At 37.9% G+C, this 23,522-nt stretch overlaps 1 non-coding gene across 1 annotated transcript; it reads left to right on the forward strand.

The window, feature by feature from the left end:
* The first annotated feature begins 22,448 nt into the window (after positions 1–22,448).
* LOC148547933 (small nucleolar RNA R71) lies at positions 22,449–22,556 on the forward strand. The gene has a single exon (XR_015897342.1). It is a non-coding gene; the product is annotated as a small nucleolar RNA R71 (small nucleolar RNA).
* The last annotated feature ends 966 nt before the right edge of the window (positions 22,557–23,522 follow it).

Consider the following 23,522-nt stretch of genomic DNA (forward strand, 5'->3'; position numbering starts at 1 on the left):
ACCTGGAATGGAGAAGAAGTAAACCTAACCTAAGAGAAATCCTAAATCCTAAAACCTGAGAGAGGAGAGAGGCTCTCTCTCTCTAGAAACTACATCTAAAACCTAAAACTATGTGAATGAGAAGTGTATGATGAATGAATGGATTCCCCCCATTCTGTAGCTTCTAATCTGTGTTTTCTAGGCCAAAAAAGGGTCAAAATAGCCTAGAAATTGCCCCCAGTAATTTCTGATACGTCCAGCATGCGGCAAAGTCACGCGTACGCGTCGTCCATTCATACGCGTGGATTGAATTTTCTCCAGGTCACGCGTGCGCGTTGCCTAACAGCTTGGCAACTATGGTAAATTATATATCGTTTCGAAGCCCTGGATGTTAGCTTTCCAACGCAACTAGAACAGCCTCATTTGGACCTTTGTAGTTCAAGTTATGTTCGATTTAGTACCAAGAGATCAGGCTAGACAGCTTTAGCAGTTCCTTCAGTTTCTTGTATTCCTTCCACTTTGCATGCTTCCCTTCCATCCTCTAAGCCATTCTTTCCCTGTAATCTCTGAAAACACTTAACACACATATCATGGCATCGAATGGTAATAAGAGAGGATTAAAATTAGCTAAATTAAGACCAAAGAAACATGTTTTCAATCATAGCACAAAATCAGGAAGGAAAATGTAAAACATGCAATTACACGAATAAGTGTGAGAATAGTGGATAAAATCCACTCAATTAAGCACAAGATGTACGACGAAATAGTGGTGCATCATCGCTCTACAATTTACCTCTCTTGAAGACCAATTAGCTAGCAGGTATAGAATCTTTCACTACAAGCAACGGTGACAGGATAATTACAACCTTATTTCTTGGATGCTTTCTTCTTTATGGATTCTATTTTCACGAACAAGATGGTTAATTGCTCATTCGGCCATGAAATTTGGCACATAATTGAGGATTAGTTTTTGAAATCTACCAAGTACGAGGTGAAGCAACTTAACGCACTATTGAAGCTTCTTAAGAAATAATGACTTTTTATTTCAAACTATATCTTCAAGATTAGATTACTAATTTATTGGTTGCTCTTGGCAGTCCCCTTTAGTTAGAACACATTAATGCTCTTTGATAAGTGAACTATTGTCGATCTAGAATTTCTCAAAATAGAATATGTTCGTTGTAAGTATAGCCTAGATCAACAAACAATCTTCTCAATCAAAGTTTAACTTTCAAATCAATAATTAACCGAGATCAATAGTACTTTAACCTCGGGTCGTTCTCCCTAGGACGCAATTGGGAATGTTTCTCTTTCGGTTGTGAGGAAAAGGGGGGGGTTTCAAGCAAGAAATAAAAGATTGAAAGAACGAAGAAATGAAAGAACTAAGGAATGAGCAAAATTGGGAATTAATGCAAGCAAAGGAGGGATGAGATCAAAACTAGTGAAAATGCTATAAATGCAATAAAAGAGCCTTGACTTGGGAATGAGTATCCAGGGAATCCTATCATTGCCATAACCACAACTATGGTAATTATGACGAGTCAATCTCGCCTAGTCAACCCCAACCATCGAGGAGTAGGTCAAGCAAGCATAATTGACCTTAATCCATAAGTCCTAGCCAACTTACCAAACTAGTTGATAAAAGGCTAGCATCAATGAAAACAAGGATCAACTAACTACCCAAGAATTACCAATAAATGTTGGACATTATGACTCTAGTATCCTAGGAACTCAAACCACAAGCCAAGGTGGGAAAATCTACTCAAAATCTAAGGTTGGCATTTTCACAAACACCTTGTGTGCATAAAAGTAAAACATAAGAATTTGCAAAGGAAAGTGGAAAGCAATAACCAACTATGTACAAAATCAACAATAAACATCCAAACAAGCATAAAGAAAGCATGAAACAAGAAATTCATTAATCAAAACTTCAAGAACTCAAAATTGCATATATAAACAAAGAACTTGAACCATAGAAAAATAAAAGCAACTTTGATGTAATTAAAGAGAAATTAAAGAGTACTTACAATTTAAAGAAGCAAAATCCAAAGTCAAACTTGCTATAAAATGCTACAATTGAAATTGCATAAACCCTAAGAGAGCAATACTACACTACTCCTACTCCTACTCCTATGGAAGCTTCCTAATACTAAGAAAAACTAAACTAAAACCTAATGCCTTCAAATGTGTTGATATCCCCTTTATATAGCCTTCCATTTCAGCCTTCCAACCTTCCAAAATGGCCCAAAAGGCCTCAGAAAATGCAAGTCACGTGTTTCATTAATGAAATCACGTGTTGGGTCCTGTGCGGACGCACAGACGTGTGCGTCCGCACACTCGGCTGAAAATTGACCTGTGCGTACGCACAGGTACTCGTGCGTAGGCAGACATGGAAATTCTTGCTTGTGCGTGCGCACGCAGGGTTGTGCACACGCACACTTCGCTATGTGTGCTTTTCCTTGTTTTCTTCATATTTTCTCCCTTGTACATGGTTTCTTCCACTTTTGGCCATCCATTCTTGCCTAATTGACCTGAAATCACTCAACAAACATGTTGTGGCATCAAATGGAATAAGAGTGGAATTAAATTGCTCATTTCAAGCACAAAATTATATGTTTTCACATTTAGGATCAAATTAGGGATCAAACACAAAAGTATGCTATTTAGGTGCTTAAGTGTGAGTTCATGTGCTAGAATCCATTCAAATTGAGTCAAAATATGCTATCAAATATGGACTCATCACTCTTCTTGAGAGTTTCAAGATAATTATTAGATGCTCCTTACTACAATATTCTAATCCCAAGCCATTTACCATATATGAAGTTAAAACTTTGATCAAGTCCCATGAAGATATGCTTGAGAAATTTTGAAAACTAGAAAATTTTATGGTCTAGGAATATCTTACTAAAACTTTTTTTCTTTTATTGTCCAATTTTAGCCATGGTTAAGAGGTCATAAGGGTAGAGGAGGTCACTTTGGCCAAGGTGGTAGGTAATTCTTTGGAGCTCTTCAGCCTAAATGTCAAGTTTGTGAACTTCTTGGACATATTGCATGACATTGTTTCCATTATTTTCTATTAAAGTATTTCTCCACATTCTCAGCCTCAAGGCTTAAGACCTCCTACTTTTTTTTAGAATTCTTCATCATCCTCTATTGCCTCTCAAGGTTCTGGATTAAACTCTACTCTCCCTTACCCATTACAATATGGTTATTCTTTTACTTTTTCTATTTTAGCATCTTAAGCTTCTAGCTCAAACTTTACTTCTTGTCATCCACTATATTTCTTTCATCATCACAATACTTATATGGTTGTATCTTCTACAATTGCATACTCTTCATGGTATCCAAATACAGGTGCTTCACATCATATAATGCCCAATCAATCAAATCTGCTCACTGCTTAGAATACTCTAGCCCTGAATAGATTCATATAGGTAATGGAGCAAGTATGCTTATAACTCCGTTGAAAATTTAATGTTGTATGCTTGAAAGTTGGATAAATGGTTTAAATTACAATATTTAATTCATAAACCTCATATTACAATGAACTTAATTAGTGTCTCTAAGATTGCTGAAGATAATAAAGTATTTTTTGAATTTCACACTAACTTTTGTTTTGTTAAATCCTAGTTCTCTAAAAATATTTTTTTACAAACTTTCTTTAATGGGCATATATTAATTTTTCAATGTTGTTGTACCTAGTGCTTCATATCCTATATTGAATTCTCATATTTTTCCTATTTCATGTTCTTCCTTTGATTTGTGGCAAAATAGAATGTAGCATGATGCTACTAAAATTATATTATTAGTTCTTTCACAGTGTAATATTTCTTTCTAATGAAAGAAATCTACCTTCTTTATTAATATGTGGAAATTGTGCTTAAGTTAAGATGAATAAATTACCTTTAATAGATTCAGTTTCTACTTATGAAATACTGTTACAACATGTTTATTATGATGTTTAGGATCCAAAATCATTCATTTCACATCTTGGTTTTCATTGCTACGTGAAGTTCATAGTGCCTTTTACAACAGACATGAACTCTTTTATAAACTCAAAGATTTAAAGGTTGTTCACTAATATTTGGTTGCAATATAACTACTATTTAAAGGTTGTTCACTAATTATAAACTCAAAGAGATGTAATTTGATCAACTCTTTTATTAGTGAACTCTTTTATAACCTTAATGGAAAAATTTTACTTATTAACTATAAATTCAAAGAGTTGTAATTTGATCATGGAGGTGCATACACTTCTAGAGATTTTTCTGATTTTCTAATGCAAGAAGGCATGATGCATGGATTTTCTTATCCATATATTCATGAATAGAATGACAAGGATGAGAGGAAACATCATTTTCTCCATGCCTTTGACATATTGGGATTAAGCTATTCTTATAGCTACTTGATCAACCATATTTCCTAAATAATCATGTGAGGTCCTTTTATCCCAGTAACCTAATTGTTAATATTTTTTAAAAGTACTTGGAAAGACTTGCTATGAAAGAAGAGTATGGTGCACTAATGAAGACCAGTACTTGGACTCTTGTGCAACCAGCTCTACATTCAAACGATATTCGTTATAAGTAAAATTTTTCCATTAAGGGAACTTTGATGCTAGTATATAAAAGTATAAAGTCAGGCTTGTAGCACAGGTATTTCACCAATATAAAAGGTTTTGAGTTTAAAATAGTAGTTATTCTTGTAATTAGATCAACCACAATTCAAATGGTATTAAGTTTTGCTCCATCAAAAGAATGGACAATTATTAGATAATTTGATTTTGATAATACTTTTTTAAACGATGATTTATATCAAACTATATAATGAAATAGCCAATTAGAATTGAGATAAATTCTGCCATTATGCAAGCTTAATAAGTCACAATATCGTCTAAAGTAGGCTCCTAGAAAGTGGTTTATGAAGTTAAGCACTACATTACAATCTTTTGGTTTTGCCATTACCCAGTTAGATACATCATTATTTATTAAACATGGTACTGTACTATTGTTATTTATATTTTGTTTCTATGTAGATGATATTATAATTATAGAAAGTGATCCGATTAAAGTTGGGTTGATTATTCATAAATTGGATCGGGTTTTTCACTCGTGGAGTTAGGTTAATTAAGCTATTTCTTTTGAAAATAGAAGTTCAAAGCACTAATTAAGATTGGTCAGTGATGGAGAAAAATTTTCGGTAGAGAATTTCTCAATAAAATCTCGTTGCAAGTATAGTTCTAAACCAACAAACAATTCTCAACCAAAGTTTAATTTGTTTGTCACAAGTACAAACCCCAATAAAAATAACCGAAGTATTTAAACCTCGGGTCGTCTCTCAAGGAATTGCAGGGAAGTGTGTTCAATTATTGGTTATGGGAAAGTGTTTTTGGGGTTTTGGAATAAGAGACAAGATAAATAAATGGCAAGAAAGTAAAGGAACTGAAATGGTAAAAAGGTCTTGGCAAGGGTTGATGGTTAATGATCTTTATCCTTGTCACTAACCACAACATGATAATTGCAAGGATCAATCCCATTAAATCATCCTCCAACAAGTGAAGGAAAGTCAAATGAGCTATATTAATCTTAATCCATAAGTCCTAGCTACCTCACTAATTAACCTAGTGAAAGCTAGAGTCAATGGACACCAATCATCAATTACTTGGACATTAGCAACTCAAGTTCACCTAAGTTACCATCCCAAGCCAAGAATAGAAAATTCTACTCTAACATCCTTTCAAGTATTTTATCAAACACTTGGAAGGCATAAAAGGAAAGCAAGATAAAATGACAACAAGAATAAAATCTAACAACTACCAATTGTAAGGAATTAACAACAACAATTCAATTAACAAGATAAAGAAACATAAAATGTAAATTGCATTAAAAGGAATCAAAATCCAACAAAAGTGCATCACCATGAAAATGACGTAAAGGGGAAATTAACAAGAGAACTAAGAGAATCAAAGCAATTGAACAAGGAAACGTAAAGAGAACAAGAAATTAAACCTAGATCTAAGAGAAATTAACCTAATCCTAACCTAATTCTAGAGAGAAGAGGGAGCCTCTCTCTCTAGAAACTAACTAAGGCATGCTTCATACACTAACTAATTGCTCCTCCCTTGTCCAAGCTTGAATTTTGCATGAAGTAGCCTTAGAAATGAGTTGGATCTGGGTCTGGGAAGCTCAGAAATTGCCCCCACCGTTTTCACTTTAATGAGGTCACGTGCCTGTTGTGACACGTACGCATGGGCCACCCGTACGCATCGTCTGGCGTTTTCCCTTATCACGCGTACGCGTTATGTCACGCGTGCCCGTCGCTCTAAGCACTCTAAATCCTTGTTTTTCCTTGAATTCTCTACTTTGCATACTTTTTCCTTCACTTCTTTGATCCATTCCTTGCCCTTTTCAATCCTGAATTCACTAACAAACACATCAAGGCATCTAGTAGAATCAAAGGTGAATTAAAATTAACCAATTAAAGGCCTACAAAGCACATTTTCACACTTAAGCACAAATTTAGGGAGAATTATAAAACCATGCTATTTCATTGAATAAATGTGAGATAAGTTGATAAAATCCTCTAAATTAAACACAAGATAAACCCTAAAAATGGGGTTTATCAACCTCCCCACACTTAACAATAGCATGTTCTCATGCTAAACCAAGAAAGAAACAAAGAGTATCAATACTTATTCAATGCAAACTACCTAAATGCAACCTATCTAAATGCAATCTATCTAAATGAATGCAACTACTTGGTTAAAATAAATCAACTTCCAAGAAAGTATATATGCACATGAGGGCTAAAGGTATTAACAACCAAGTCAAACCCACAATTGAATTGAGTTATTAAAAAGATTTTACAAATTTGCAAGAAAAGTGATGATTCTAGGTGAAAATATGTAATTGAGCAATCGAACCTTCATCGGATGTGTATCCGCTCTAGTCACTCAAGTGTATAGGGTTGATTTACTCAATTCTCCTCTAATCATACTTTCTAAGATTTGTTTTTCATCTAACAATCAACAATTATTTCATGCATGCATACAAATATCATGAGGACTTCTCCATAGGTTGTAATGGGGCTAGGGTCAAGGTAGGATTGTATATGGTTAAGTGAGATTGAAATTTGAATCTTTGATTAACCTAAGCTTCCCATTTAACCTATATAACAACGTATACAATTCTAAACAAACCTAACTATCCATTCTTCACTTTTTCACACACTCATACATTCTCTTTTTTATCACCACACATATGCATTGATTTTTATTGAACTTTACTTTGGGGAATTTTGTCCCCTTTTTATTGCTTTTCTTTTTCTATTTTTTTCTTTTGTTTTCATTTTATATATTTTTTTCTTTTTATTTTTCAATATTTTTCATTTTTTTTCAAATTAAAATATATACAAAAGCATCAATGCATATGGTTTAAACATAATTAATACATGAGTATGTACCCAATTCCCAAAATTTTTCAACAAAAATATAAAAACACACTTTTACCTCACCCAATGTTCCCAAACTTCCCAAACTTGAATGATAAGCACTCTCACTAGGCTAAGCTAATCAAAGATCCAAACAAGGGACATTTATTATTTTTCACTTAGGGTTTGTAATGTGCTAAAATTAAGAATGAATGGGTTTAGCATAGGCTCAAAGTTGGCTAATAATGGAAGATAAAAGATACGGCTATTTGGGTAAGTGAGCTAATTGAAACAATGACCTCAATCATATAAGTGCATTCATACACAGAATAATGGACATAAAGAATCAAACAAATCAAAGATTACAATCATAGAAAGAGAATAATGCACACAAGAATGAAAATAAGTGGTTATATGGTGTAACCACACAATTAGGCTCAAAACTTACATGCTTGTATTTTTAGCTCAAAAAATCATGTTCCACAATGTATAATTCAAGCAAGTTCTAAATTTTTTTTTTAAATCAATTGGGATGCCCTATAAATAAAATTCTTAGAAAATTTCATTATTTTGGCTAAGCTTATTATATATATAAGCAAAATAAGAAAATGCAACTAAATTCTATACCGACAATTTTCTTACATCAAATTTTGGCGCCGTTGTCGGAGAATTGCAAATGTGTGCCTTGTTATTGGTTATTGCATATATGTGAATATTGTGAATATGTTTATCTTTTGCTTGTTTGTTAGTTTTTATTAGTTTTAGGACTTTGCTAGTTTTGTTTTTATTTGCTACTATGAATTCTCACCCTTTTGGTTATGAGTGTGGTTTGACGCGGCAGAAATTGGCGAGTTAAGAATTTATTATAAGAGATACGTTGCAAGTACAGTTCTTAACCAGCCAAAATTCCACTTATCAATTTAGAAGGGTTGTCACAACATTAAAATTAAAATACTGGGAGTATGAATCCCAGGTCGTCTCCCAACGAGTTGCAGAAAGGCGTGCTATTTTATTAATCAGATGTTTTCTAAAATGGTTTGATTTGATAAACAGGGAATTAAATTAGAGAATTTAGATGATTTAAATAAAAACCTTGACTGGGAGTAGATTAGTTGGAAGCCCTATTCTTGTTGTAGTACTCTCAAGATTAATTGATAATTGAAGGTTGCTCTGCTTAGTTATCCCTTACTAGGTAGAGGAAAGTCAAGCAAGTTGGAAGCTGTTTCTAGTCACAAGTCCTAATCCTCTCCCTTGGGAAGGACTAATGTCAATGACTGGAGGGTGATCCAACAATAAATCCAATTACAATTTTTCTTTTAAGTAATCCAATTCAAGGGTTCCTTTCAATCATTTCCCAATCAAGTTATGGAACTACTTGCTCATTGTGTTTGTAAAATCCATAAAATAAGAAAAGGAAATATTGAAAGACATGCTAAATAATAATCAAAGGAATCAATTAAAAATAAAAATAGTTTTTGTATTAATAAATTCTAAAAATAATCCAATAATAATTCTGAGTAAATAAAAGACATGGAAGAGTAAGAGACAGGTAAAGAAAACAAACTAGAATGATGAAGTCTTGCTGAGGTAATAACTCTCTCAATATCCCAATACGAAAAGCAATAAAAATAAAATTCTAAGAACTATGAATGTGTAGAGAGAAAACCTAGAGGAGGAGTAAAACTAGATGTAAAACTGAAAATTGTGTTGAATGAATGTTGTCCCTGGTTTCCGCATGTTCTCCGGCTCTAGTCTGCTTTTCTGGGCTGAAAACTGGGTCAAAGTAGGGCCCAAAATCACCCCCAGTGAATTCTGCAAATTCTGCAGATCGTGCACATTATGCGATCGCGTCATTCATGCGGACGCGTCATCCGGCGCTTTGCCTTGCCACGCGTGCGCGTTGTTCACGCCTCCGCATCACTTATGCAGTTCCAATCCGCGCGGTCGCATGAGCCATGCGTCCGCGTCACTGCAATTTCCTCTATGTCGCGTGGTCGCGTGAGCCATGCGTCTGCGTCACTTCCGCTGGTCATCTCCTCGATCTCTTGTGTTCCTTCCATTTTTGCAAGCTTCCTTTCCAATCTCCAAGTCATTCATGCCCTATAAAGCCTGAAACACTTAACCCACAGATCACGGCATCGAATGGAATAAAGGAGAATTAAAATACATAATTAAAGGTCTCTAGGAAGCAAGTTTTCAATGATGGAATAATTTTGGGAAGGAAATATAAATGCATGCTAATCATATGAATAAGTGGGTAAAGAATTGATAAAACCATATAATTAAGCCCAATATAAACCATAAAATAGTAGTTTATCAACCTCCCCACACTTAAACATTAGCATATCCTCATGCTTAGTTGAAGGAGATAAAATAAATGAGTAGGAACATATAAAACTCATGCAATGCAATGCAACCTATATATATATATATGAATGCAACTATATGATTCTTGTCTACCTGATTAAAAGTAAATAAGCTCTTCAAGACAATCACAAATCAAATTCCACTAATTCAATTCTTATACAGTAAGAACATATAAAAGTGCAAGAAGATAGCTCATGAAAGCAGGGAACATAGAACTTAAGCGTTGAACCCTCACTGATGATGTATGTACGCTCTAATCTCTCTAGTGTATAGGGTAATCACTCTGTCCTTCTCTAATCATGCTTTCTAATTTTTGTTCTTCCCCTAACCAATCAACAACATTTAATATACCAATGCAAACATCATGAGGTCTTTTCAAGGTTGTAATGGGGCCAAGGTGAGGGTAAGGATACATTATGGTTAAGTAAGCTTATAATTTGAATCTTTAATTAACCCAAGCTTTCCCTAACACATATGTACATTCTATGTAACTCAAATTTCACACCTATCTACCCAAAATTTTCCTTTCACATTCCGTACTCATGTATCAACTTTTATTTTAATTTTTTTACCATACATGCATTGATTTTCGAATTCTTAGCTTAACATTGGGGTAATTTTGTCCCCTTATTTAATTATTGAAATTTTTTTTAACATAAATATAAAAATAAACATAACTTATCAATGCACATAGATTTTTAATTCTTATAGTTTCACATGAGTAGGTACCCAAATTCCCATTATATTATCATGAGACATTCCCTTATTATTTTTTGTTCCCACAATTTCCCATACTTAATTAACACACGCAATTCTATCTTAAGCTAACCAAAGATTCAAGTGGGGTATAAAATTATTTTTCTGCTTAAGGCTAGTAATGTGATAAAATACAGAATAAATGGGATTTAAAGGCTCAAAGTGGTTAACAAAGGTAATTGAAAGGGTAGGCTTGATTTGGATAAGTGAGCTAAACAAATAATGGCCTCAATCATACGCAAGCATATAAATATATTAAACATTGGACATATAGGATGAAACAAAATATAAATTACAATCATGGAGAAGTAAACACACAAGAATAAAATAATTATGGTTAAATAATGTAACCATGTAAATAAGCTCAACATCTCACAGGTTGTGTGTTCTTTAGCTCAAAAACCATGTTCCAAATACAACTTCAAGCAAATTTAACATACAAGGTTTGATTAAAATTAGTGAAATTTTTTCTAACAATAGGGTCTTAGAAGAAACTTATTGTCTTTTCAATCAAGTGGAACATGCATGCAACTAATCTAGTACTATGCAATTTATCCTATTTCTACAAAAGAAAAACTAACTAAATATCCTATTTTATTGGTGTTAGGGAAGAGAAATTACCTCCGGAAGTCAGGTACTGACCGACCTCCCCACACTTAAGGCTTTGCACCGTCCTCGGTGCCATCTGTCAGGAACAGGGGTGGGCTGGTAGCAGTATCTCCACAGTCGGGACCATCATGGCTCCCTGTGTTGGTAAAGGAAGTGGAGTCCGGGGTGTCTGAGTGTCTGTATTTTCCTTTAAGTAGCTCCTTAAGGTGTTTAAATCGGCGCTCGTTACAGCGCTCTCTTAGCTTCGCTTTGTGTATCAGCCGATCCAACCTTTCAAGTAATTGCTGGAGTAGTTGATTGGTTGTAGGTGCTTGTGGGGTTGAAGGAAGAAGCTCTTCAGCCGGTTCAGGAGGCTGGCTTGTAGTGGTTGCTAGAGGTCTGATATATTTCCCATTAGGGACATACTGATCATCCCGTGGAAGCATGGCTTTTGTGTCCCCAGCTCTGAAGGAGGCTCCGGCTGTTGAGACAAGATCTGAGACCAAGGCAGGGAAAGGTAAGTTGCCCGCAATTTGTACATGTCCCATGGCATTCCGGATGTGCCTTGGTAGGTTCAGAGGCTGGTCTGTAAGGATGCACCACAGTAGAACGGCCATGTCTGCAGTGAAGGAGGACTCGTGAGTGCTCGAAAAGACGTAATGGGATATAATATGTGCCCATACGCGAGCCTCCAAGGTGAGTGCTGAAGCCGATATTCCCTTAGGGCGGGAATGGTGGTATCTGTAGATCCATCTGTTGCCAGGTAGAGCGATAACTCTGAGAACAGCGTCCCAGTCAAATTGGTACATCTGGCGCTTGAGTGCGGCTTCTTGAAATGCGTCCAATCCTTCTGGAGCAGGGGGAAGATCTAAAGCTTGTTGAATGGCCTCTTCTATAATGGAGACTTGCTTCTGACGGACATAGACAGACTGCAGGATTCGCAGGTGAAAATTAGAGTAGAACTCAACTACCCAAGAAAGATTAACCTGCCTTGGCTGTCTTTGTAGGAAATCCCATTGTCTTCGTGCAATTTGTGGCTCAACAAAGGTAGCAATATTGGGTGGGAGGATAAGAAGGTATTCATTGTTGTAGTGCCGTTCTGCCAGGATAGGAAACATCTGCTCACAGTAGCAATTGGAAAATCGCGCAGTGTCCTTTGCTGGGAAGACTTTCTCTTTTTCATCAACCTTTATAATCCTCTTAATTCGTTTTGTTGAGGGCTTTACTGCAGTTGAAGAGGGCTCTGCCACTAGTGTTCTTTTTGTTCCTCTCTTTGCTGGTGGTTTGGGAGTAGCTTTCTCTTTACCCTTCTTGGTGGCCATCCTGAAAGGGAGAAAAGAGAAAGTATGTCAAAATGTCAACGGGTAGAGCAAGGAAGATGATGGTATGGGTGGTAATCAAGGCACATTAAAGATGAATAAAGTTAACACATGGTCATGACTACATGTGAAAAGTTCATCAAAGGGAATAAAGCAAGTGCATGTTTGGGTAATTAGATGCAAGATGTTTATTGGCATGCTGGCAAAGGCATGAGTAGCATAGATCAAGCATCACTCGTAACAAACCATCACGTTTGTATTGACAATTATTTTTAATGAATAAAATATGAAAGGGGTTTTGTGAAAAACAAGCATTGAATAGTATAATAGAATAATGTAGAAAAATGCATAATGCCATATGGGCTGTTTCACAAACACATAGCATGCATGATGAATAAATTAGTGAAATTATGAAATTTAACATGCAAGCAACCCTTAAAAATTAATATATAATTGCCAATCAATTTTGTAACAATCCACAAGCATAAAAATAATAATGATCCTACTAAATATCTAACACCAATTAAAAGAAAAAAAGAAAGAAAAAGAAAAAACATGGATAATGCAAGTAAAAAGAAAAAAAAGAAAAGGAGAAGAAAACATAAATTAAGAAGGAGAATAGAAAAGTAAAGAGGGGAGAAGAAAAGAAAAACCTTGTGAATCGTGGTGAGAGAGAGAAAGTAGAAAGTGAGAAAGAAGGAAGAAGTGAGAAGTAAGAAATAAGGAGGGAAAAGAAAAAATAGGACTTGGGGAGAGAAAGATAAGATATTTTGGCATATTACGTTAAGCTGTGCGGCGCAAGCGACACGAACGCGTGGGTGACGCGTTCGCGCGATTGCGCTTTAATTAAGTCGACGTGGTCGCGTAACTCGTTTTATGCTACTGACGCGAGGGCAGCCTCGCGCTCGCACAACTCTCTATTCAAAATCTTATTTTGCCAAATTTTGGGTGACGCGATCGCGTGGGTCATGCGATCGCGTGAGTGGCCAATTTTTGGGATATGACGCGGACGCGTCAGCCATGCGTCCGTGTGATCGGGCTTGTGCGTTCAGCATCAATCCAGCGCCACTCCAGCACAACTTTCGAACGTGCACCCTTTTCACGTCGATTTTCAGGTCACGCAGCCGCGTGGGTGACGCGGACGTGTGGGAGGCCAATGTTCCCACATGACGCGGACGCATCAGCGACGCGGTCGCGTGGGGTGATTTATGCCAAAGGCACACCTCCAACCAAGCTCCTGCGTGACTCTCTGTTCGCTTTCTTATACTTTCTGATCCACCTGCGACGCGGACGCGTCGATGAGGCGGTCGCGTCACGTGATTTTTTTTTATATATAAAAATATATGCAAATTCCTATGTAAACTAAGTGTGCGAATAAAGAGAAGAGTTAGTGAAAAATAAAACTAAGAATAAAGAAGGGAACGATCATACCATGGTGGGTTGTCTCCCACCTAGCACTTTGCTTTAACGTCCTTAAGTTGGACGCTCCATTAGCTCAGTTTTCTGCTGTGAGTGGATCCTCCAAGAGGAAGATATCTAACTCCTTGTTTTTTCGTCACCTTCTCACCATGATAGAGCTTCAAACGATGTCCATTAACTTTGATGAGTTCAGAGCTTGAAGGATGACTTAGGTGAAAAACTCCGTACGGCTCAGCCTTCTCGACTCTATATGGACCTTCCCACCTTGATCTCAACTTGCCTGGCATGAGTCTCAGTCTAGAGTTGTAAAGGAGGACTAAATCCCCAGGTTGGAACTCTTTCCTCTTGATGTGCTGATAATGTACAGCCTTCATCTTTTCCTTGTACAGCCTTGAGTTCTCATAAGCTTCTAGGCGGAGGCTCTCCAATTCTTGCAGTTGCAACTTCTTTTCAACTCCAGCTTTCTCAAATCCCATGTTGTACTCCTTTACTGCCAAAAAGGCTTTGTGCTCTACTTCAACTGGGAGATGACAGGCTTTTCCATAAACTAAGTGAAAGGGACTCATCCCAATGGGTGTCTTGTATGCGGTTCTGTATGCCCAAAGTGCATCTTGTAGCCTGGTGCTCCAGTCTCTCCTATGAGATTTGACTATCTTCTGCAATATGTGCTTTATCTCTCTGTTAGACACCTCGGCTTGCCCATTAGTCTGAGGATGGTAGGCTGTTGCTACTTTATGAATTATCCCATGCTTTTTCAGTAATCCTGTTAGTCTCCTGTTACAAAAATGGGTGCCTTGATCGCTCACGATTGCTCGTGGTGATCCAAAGCAACAAATAATGTGGTTTCTAACAAAGGAAACAACAGTGTTAGCATCATCAGTGTGGGTAGGAATTGCTTCCACCCATTTAGAAACGTAATCTATAGCTAACAGTATATAAAAATAACCATTAGAATTTCGAAATGGACCCATGAAGTCAATGCCCCAAACATCAAAAATTTCACAGAAAAGCATAATCTGTTGAGACATCTCATCCTTCTTGGATATATTACCAAATTTTTGGCATGGGAAACAAGAATTACAGAATTCAGCAGCGTCTCTAAAAAGAGTAGGCCACCAGAATCCACAGTCTAAGATTTTTCTAGCTTTTCTTTGAGGGCCAAAATGTCCTCCACTCTCAGATGAGTGGCAGGCCTCTAAAATGGACTGGAATTCTGATTGAGGAACACACCTTCTAATTACTTGGTCAGCGCCACATCTCCATAAATATGGGTCATCCCATATATAATATTTAGACTCACTTTTCAGCTTGTCTCTTTGATGCTTAGTAAAGTTTGGAGGAAAAGTGCGGCTAACTAGATAATTAGCTACAGGTGCATACCAAGGGACTACCTCAGATACTGCTTGCAGGTTATCAAATGGGAAATTATCAGCTATAGGATTAGAATCATCCTTAATGTGCTCAAGGCGACTCAAGTGGTCTGCCACTAAATTCTGGTTACCACTCCTATCCTTTATTTCTAAATCAAATTCTTGTAGTAGCAGTATCCAACGTATAAGCCTTGGTTTGGACTCCTTTTTAGCTAATAAATACTTTAGAGCTGCGTGGTCTGAACACACTACTACCTTAGCACCAAGTAAATAAGCTCAGAATTTATCCAGAGCAAAAACAATAGCAATAAGCTCTTTCTCAGTAGTAGTGTAATTAGACTGAGCGGCGTCTAAAGTCTTAGACGGGTAAGCAATGATGAAAGGATCCTTACCTTCACGCTGAGCCAGTGCTGCTCCTACTGCATGGTTGGAAGCATCGCACATGATTTCAAATGGCTGGCTCCAGTCTGCTCCTCTCACAATTGGAGCTTGAGTCAGGGCAGTCTTCAGCTTATCAAACGCTTGTTTGCAATCCTCACTGAACTCGAACTCAATATCTTTCTATAGTAGTCTGGATAAGGGAAGTGCTACCTTACTAAAGTCCTTAATGAATCTCCGGTAAAAACCTTCATGGCCAAGGAACGAACGGACTTCCCTCACAGAGGAGGGGTAAGGTAAACTAGAAATAACATCCACCTTTGTTGGATCTACAGAAATGCCAGTATTAGACACAACATGTCCTAGTACAATTCCTTGTTTTACCATAAAGTGACATTTTTCAAAATTCAATACAAGGTTTGTACTGACACATCTATCTAACACTCTAGATAAACTATCCAAGCAAAGGCTAAAAGAATCACCATAAACGCTAAAATCATCCATAAAAATCTCCATATAGTCCTCAATAAGGTCAGAGAAAAGACTCATCATGCACCTTTGGAAGGTAGCTGGTGCATTGCACAAGCCAAAGGGCATTCTCTTATAAGCATAAGTCTCAAAAGGACATGTAAAAGTAGTCTTTTCCTGATCTTCAGGAGCTATATGAATATGAAAATAGCCTGTGTAACCATCTAAAAAGCAATAATGTGATTTACTTGACAGGCGATCCAGCATTTGATCAATGAATGGAAGAGGATAGTGATCCTTACGAGTGGCTTGGTTGAGACGCCTGTAATCAATGCAGACCCTCCAAGCGTTCTGTACTCTGGTTGCTATGAGCTCTCCATGCTCATTCTTCACTGTAGTGACTCCAGACTTCTTGGGCACCACTTGTACTGGGCTTACCCATTCACTGTCTGAGATGGGATAGATGATATCTGCCTCCAGTAGTCTGGTCACTTCCTTGTTGACAACCTCTAAAATAGTGGGGTTCAGTCTTCTCTGGGGTTGACGAACGGGTCTTGCTCCCTCTTCTAAAAATATTTTGTACTCACATACTTGAGGGTTGATGCCTACTATATCTGCCAAACTCCACCCAATTACCTTCTTGTGCCTCCTCAGCACACTAAGTAACTGCTCTTCTTGTTGAGAAGTGAGTTCCCATGCAATGATAATGGTGCACGAAATTGTGATGTCCAGGCTCAAACAATCCCTGGCAACGTGAGCAACTTGGTACGCGTAATCGTGATTACACTTTAATTATGTAAAATTCATGGCTCTTTCTTTCCCTGGCAATGGCGCCAAGAACATGGTGCCAATACCATGGTTTACAACTTCGATACAACTAACCAGCAAGTGCACTGGGTCGTCCAAGTAATACCTTACGTGAGTAAGGGTCGAATCCCACGAAGATTGTTGGTATGAAGCAAGCTATGGTCACCTTGCAAATCTCAGTTAGGCAGATATAAATGGATAATGGTGTTTTCGAATTTAATATAATAAAATAGGGATAGAAATACTTATGTAATTCATTGGTAGGAATTTCAGATAAGCGAATGGAGATGCTTTCGTTCCTCTGAACCTCTGCTTTCCTGCTATTTTCATCCAATCAGTCTTACTCCTTTCTATGGCTGGCTTTATGCAAGGGCATCACGGTTGTCAGTGGCTACATCCCCTCCTCTCAGTGAATAATATGCTCACGCACCCTGTCACGACACGGCTATTCATCTGTCGGTTCTCGATCATGCTGGAATAGGATTCACCCTCCTTTTGCGTCTGTCACTAACGCCCAGCAATCGCGAGTTTGAAGCTCGTCACAGTCATTCAATCATCGAATCCTACTCGGAATACCACAGACAAGGTTTAGACTTTCCGGATTCTCTTGAATGCCGCCATAATTCTAGCTTACGCCACGAAGATTCTGGTTAGGAGATCTAAGAGATATTCATTCTAGCTTATTTCATGTAGAACGGAAGTGTTTGCCAGGCACGTGTTCATAGGGGAGAATGGTGATGAGCGTCACACATAATCATCACCTTCATCACGTTCTTGGGTGCAAATGGATATCTTAGAAGCGACATAAGATGAATTGAATAGAAAACAGTAGTACTTTGCATTAATCTTTGAGGAACAGCAGAGCTCCACACCTTAATCTATGGAGTGTAGAAACTCTACCGTATAAAAATACATAAGTGAGAGGTCCAGGCATGGCCGAGAGGCCAGCCCCTCTGATCTAAGAACCAGGCGTCCAAAGATGGTTTACACTGATCAAAGATGGTTCAAAAGATTAGTAAAAGGTCCTATTTATAATAAACTAGTCACTAGGGTTTACATGAGTAAGTAATTGATGCATAAATCCACTTCCTGGGCCCACTTGGTGTGTGTTTGGGCTGCGCTTGAGTGTTGCACGTGCAGAGGCCATTTGTGGAGTTGAACGCCAGCTTTTGTGCCAGTTTGGGCGTTCAACTCTGGTTTTGGCTCCTTTTCTGGCGCTGGACGCCAGATTTGGGTATAGAGCTGGCGTTGAACGCCAGTTTATGTCGTCTATTCTTGGCCAAAGTATAGACTATTATATATTTCTGGAAAGCCCTGGATGTCTACTTTCCAACGCAATTGGAAGCGCGCCATTTCGAGTTCTGTAGATCCAGAAAATCCACTTTGAGTGCAGGGAGGTCAGAATCCAACAGCATCAGCAGTCCTTTTTCAACCTCTGAATCTGATTCCTGCTCAAGTCCCTCAATTTCAGCCAGAAAATACCTAAAATCACAGAAAAACACACAAACTCATAGTAAAGTCCGGAAATGTGAATTTAACATAAAAACTAATGAAAATATCCCTAAAAGTAACTAGATCCTACTAAAAACATACTAAAAATAATGTCAAAAAGCGTATAAATTATCCGCTCATCACAACACCAAACTTAAATTGTTGCTTGTCCCCAAGCAACTGAAAATCAAATAGGATAAAAAGAAGAGAATATACTATAAATTCTAAACTATCAATGAAACATAGCTTCAATCAAATGAGCGGGACTTATAGCTTTTTGCCTCTTGAATAGTTTTGGCATCTCACTCTATCCATTGAGGTTCAGAATGATTGGCATCTATAGGAACTTCAGATTTCAAATAGTGTTATTGACTCTCCTAGTTTAGTATGATGATTCTTGAACACAGCTTCTTTATGAGTCTTGGCCGTGGCCCTAAGCACTTTGTTTTCCAGTATTACCACCGGATACATAAATGCCACAGACACATAATTGGGTGAACCTTTTCAGATTGTGACTCAGCTTTGCTAAAGTCCCCAATTAGAGGTGTCCAGGGTTCTTAAGCACACTCTTCTTTTGCTTTGGACCTTGACTTTAACCGCTCAGTCTCAAGTTTTCACTTGACACCTTCACACCACAAGCACATGGTTGGGGACAGCTTGGTTTAGCCGCTTAGACCAGGATTTTATTCCTTTAGGTCCTCCTATCCACTGATGCTCAAAGCCTTGGGATCCTCTTTATTTACCCTTGCCTTTTGGTTTTAAGGGTTATTGGCTTTTTGCTCTTGCCTCTTGGTTTTAAGAGCTTTTGGCTTTTTCTGCTTGCTTTTTCTTTTTCTTTCTATTTTTTTTTCGCCTATATATTTTTTTCTGCAAGCTTTGTTCTTTGCTGCTTTTTCTTGCTTCAAGAATCATTTTTATGATTTTTCAGATTATCAAATAACATGTCTCCTTGTCATCATTCTTTCAAGAGCCAACATATTTAACATTCTTAAACAACAACCTCAAAAGACATATGCACTGTTCAAGCATACATTCAGAAAACAAGAAGCATTGTCACCACATCAATATAATTAAGCTAAGTTCAAGGATAAATTCGAAACTCGTGTACTTCTTGTTCTTTTGAATTAAAACATTTTTCATTTAAGAGAGGTGATGGATTCATAGGACATTCATAACTTTAAGACAGAGTTACTAACTACTAATGATCATGTAATGAAGACACAAACATAGATGAGCACATAACATAGAAAACGAAAAACAGAAGAAATAAGAACAAGGAATGAATCCACCTTAGTGATGGTGGCGTTTCCTTCTTGAGGAACCAATGATGTCCTTGAGCTCTTCTATGTCTCTTCCTTGTCTTTGTTGCTCCTCCTTCATTGCTTTTAGATCTTCTCTAATTTCATAAAGGATGATGGAGTGCTCTTGATGTTCCACCCTTAGTTGCTTCCAATAATTGTGTGGAAGAAAATGTATCCCCTGAGGTATCTCAGGGATCTCTTGATTTGCAGTCAAATGTTCTACCACTGAGCTATAGACCCTTGATGGAAGCTTTTGTCTTCCCTTTCCTCTTTCTAGAGGTTTCTCTGGCCTTAGGTGCCATCAATGGTTATGGAAAAAACAAAAAAGCTATGCTTTTACCACACCAAACTTAGAATGTTGCTCGCCCTCGAGCAAAAGAAGAAAGAATAGAAGAATAAGAAGAGGATATGGAAGAGATGGATGGGAGTGTGTATTCGGCCATATGGGTGGGATTGGGTGGGAGAGAGATGTTGAATTTTGAAGGTAGTGGATGTATGGATGTGAGTGGTAGATGGAAAATAGAAGGGATGATCATGAATGGAAAGAGAGATGATGAGGTAGGTGGGGATCCTGTGGGGTCCACAGATCCTGAGATGATCCTGTGGGGTCCACAGATCCTGAGATGATCCTGTGGGGTCCACAGATCCTGAGGTGTCAAGGCATTTACATCCCTGCACCAATTTAGGCATGTAAAATGCCCTTGCACACAACTCTGGGCGTTCAGCGCCAGGTTGGTGCCCATTTTGGGCGTTCAACGCCCATTTGCTGCCATTTCTGGCGTTGAACGCCAGAACCATGCTTATTCTGGGCGTTCAGCGCCAGGATGCTGCCCATTCTGGGCATTCAGCGCCAGAACCATGCTCTGTTCTGGCGTTTGAACGCCAGACAGATGCTCCTCCAGGGTGTGATTTTTCTTCTGCTATTTTTGATTCCGTTTTTAATTTTTATATTTATTTTGTGACTCCACATGATCATGAACCTACAAAGACATATAACTAAGGAAAATATAGTTAGATAAATAAAAATTGGGTTGCCTCCCAACAAGCGCTTCTTTAATGTCAATAGCTTGACAGTGGGCTCTCATGGAGCCTCACAGATGTGCAGAGCTTTGTTGAGACTCTCCAACACCAAACTTAGAGTTTGGATATGGGAGTTCAACACCAAACTTAGAGTTTGGTTGTGGCCTCCCAACACCAAACTTAGAGTTTGACTGTGGGGGCTTGGGTTGACTCTGCTTTGAGAGAAGCTTTTCATGCTTCCTCTCCATGGTTGCAGAGGGAGATCCTTGAGTTTTAAACACAAGGGAGTCCTCATTCCATTGAAGGACTATTTCACCTCTGTCAACATCAATCACAGCTCTTGCTGTGGCCAGGAAAGGTCTTCCTAGGATGATGGATTCATCCTCTTCCTTTCCAGTATCCAGGACTATGAAATCAGCAGGGATGTAAAGGCCTTCAACCTTTACTAACACGTCCTCTACTTGTCCATAAGCCTGTTTTCTTGAGCTGTCTGCCATCTCTAATGAGATTTTAGCAGCTTGCACCCCATAGATTCCCAGCTTCTCTATTACAGAGAGGGGCATGAGGTTTATCCCTGAACCAAGGTCACACAGAGCCTTAAAGATCATGGTGCCTATAGTACAAGGTATTATGAACTTTCCAGGATCCTGTCTCTTCTGAGGCAATGTCAGTTGATCCAGATCACTTAGTTCATTGATGAACAAGGGAGGTTCAACTTCCCAAGTATCAATGCCAAATAATTTGGCATTCAGCTTCATGATTGCACCAAGAAACTTGGCAGTTTGCTCTTCAGTAACATCCTCATTCTCTTCAGAAGATGAATACTCATCAGAGCTCATGAAGGGCATAAGGAGGTTCAATGGGATCTCTATGGTCTCTAGATGAGCCTCAGAGTCCTTTGGTTCATCAGGGGGAAGCTCCTTATTGATCACTGGATGTCCCAAGAGGTCTTCCTCCTTGGGATTCACGTCCTCTCCTCTCCTCACAGGTTCGGCCATGGTGCTTATGTCAATGGCCTTGCACTCTCCTTTTGGGTTCTCTTTTGTATTGCTTGGGAGAGTACTAGGAGGGATTTCAGTGATCCTCTTACTCAGCTGGCCCACTTGTGCTTCCAAATTTCTAATGGAAGACCTTGTTTCATTCATGAAACTTACAGTGGCCTTGGACAGATCAGAGACTAAGTTTGCCAAATTAGAGGTATTTTGTTCAGAATTCTCTGTCTGTTGCTGAGTGGATGATGGAAAAGGCTTGCTATTGCTAAACCTGTTTCTTCCACCATTATTAAAGCCTTGTTGAGGCTTTTGATCCTTCCATGAGAAATTTAGATGATTTCTCCATGATGAGTTATAGGTGTTTCCATAAGGTTCACCTAAATAATACACCTCTGCTATTGCAGGGTTCTCAGGATCATAAGCTTCTTCTTCATAAGAAGCCTCTTGAGTACTGTTGGATGCAGCTTGCATTCCATTCAGACTCTGAGAAATCATATTGACTTGCTGAGTCAATATTTTGTTCTGAGCCAATATGGCATTCAGAGTATCAATCTCAAGAACTCCCTTCTTCATAGGCGTCCCATTATTCACAGGATTCCTTTCAGAAGTGTACATGAACTGGTTATTTGCAACCATGTCAATGAGTTCTTGAGCTTCTGCAGGCGTTTTCTTTAGGTGAATGGATCCACCTGCAGAAGTATCCAATGACATCTTTGATAACTCAGATAAACCATCATAGAATATATCCAGGATGGTCCACTCTGAAAGCATGTCAGAAGGACACTTTTTGGTCAACTATTTGTATCTTTCCCAAGCTTCATAGAGGGACTCACCATCTTTTTGTCTGAAGGTTTGAACATCAGCTCTAAGCCTGCTCAGCTTTTGAGGAGGAAAGTACTTGGCTAAGAAAGCCGTGACCAGCTTATCCCAAGAGTTCAGGCTGTCTTTGGGTTGAGAATCCAACCATAATCTAGCTCTGTCTCTTACAGCAAAAGGGAAAAGCATGAGCCTGTAGACTTCAGGATCTACTCCATTAGTCTTAACAGTATCACATATCTGCAAGAATTCAGTTAAGAACTGAAAACGATCTTCAGATGGAAGTCCATGAAACTTGCAGTTCTGCTGCATCAGAGAAACTAATTGAGGTTTCAGCTCAAAGTTGTTTGCTCCAATGGCAGGAATGGAGATGCTTCTTCCATGTAAATTGGAATTAGGTGCAGTAAAGTCACCAAGCATCTTCCTTATATTATTATTATTTTCGGCTGCCATCTCCTCTTCCTATTCGAAAATTTCTGAAAGGTTTTCTCTGGATTGTTGTAATTTAGCTTCTCTTAATTTTCTCTTCAGAGTCCTTTCAGGTTCTAGATCTGCTTCCATAAGAATGTTCTTATCCTTGATCCTGCTCATATGACAAAGAAGAAGGCACAGAAAAATAATAATAATAATAGAGATCCTTTATACCATAGTATAGGGATCCCTGTGTGAGTAGAAGAAGAGGGGGAGACAAAGAATGTAATATAATGGAAGAAACACAACTGTGAGGATGGCAGAGATGTGAGATGAGATGTTAGGATATGAATGAATAAATAGAATAAGATGGGGGAGGGATAATTTTCGAAAATTATTTTGAAAAAGAGTTAGTGATTTTCGAAAATGGTTTTTGAAAATTGTTAGTATTTTTTCGAAAAATTTTTAAAATTAAAAATAAAAATAAGAATAATTAGTTAATTAAAAAGAAATTTTTGAAAAAGAGGGAAGATATTTTCGAAAATTAGAGAGAGAGAGAGAGTTAGTTAGGTAGTTTTGAAAAAGTTAAGAAACAAACAAAAAGTTAGTTAG

The sequence above is a fragment of the Arachis ipaensis genome, chromosome B8 (genome assembly GCF_059453495.1).
Source record: "Arachis ipaensis isolate K30076 ecotype BB chromosome B8, ASM5945349v1, whole genome shotgun sequence".
NCBI classification, from domain to species: domain Eukaryota; kingdom Viridiplantae; phylum Streptophyta; class Magnoliopsida; order Fabales; family Fabaceae; genus Arachis; species Arachis ipaensis.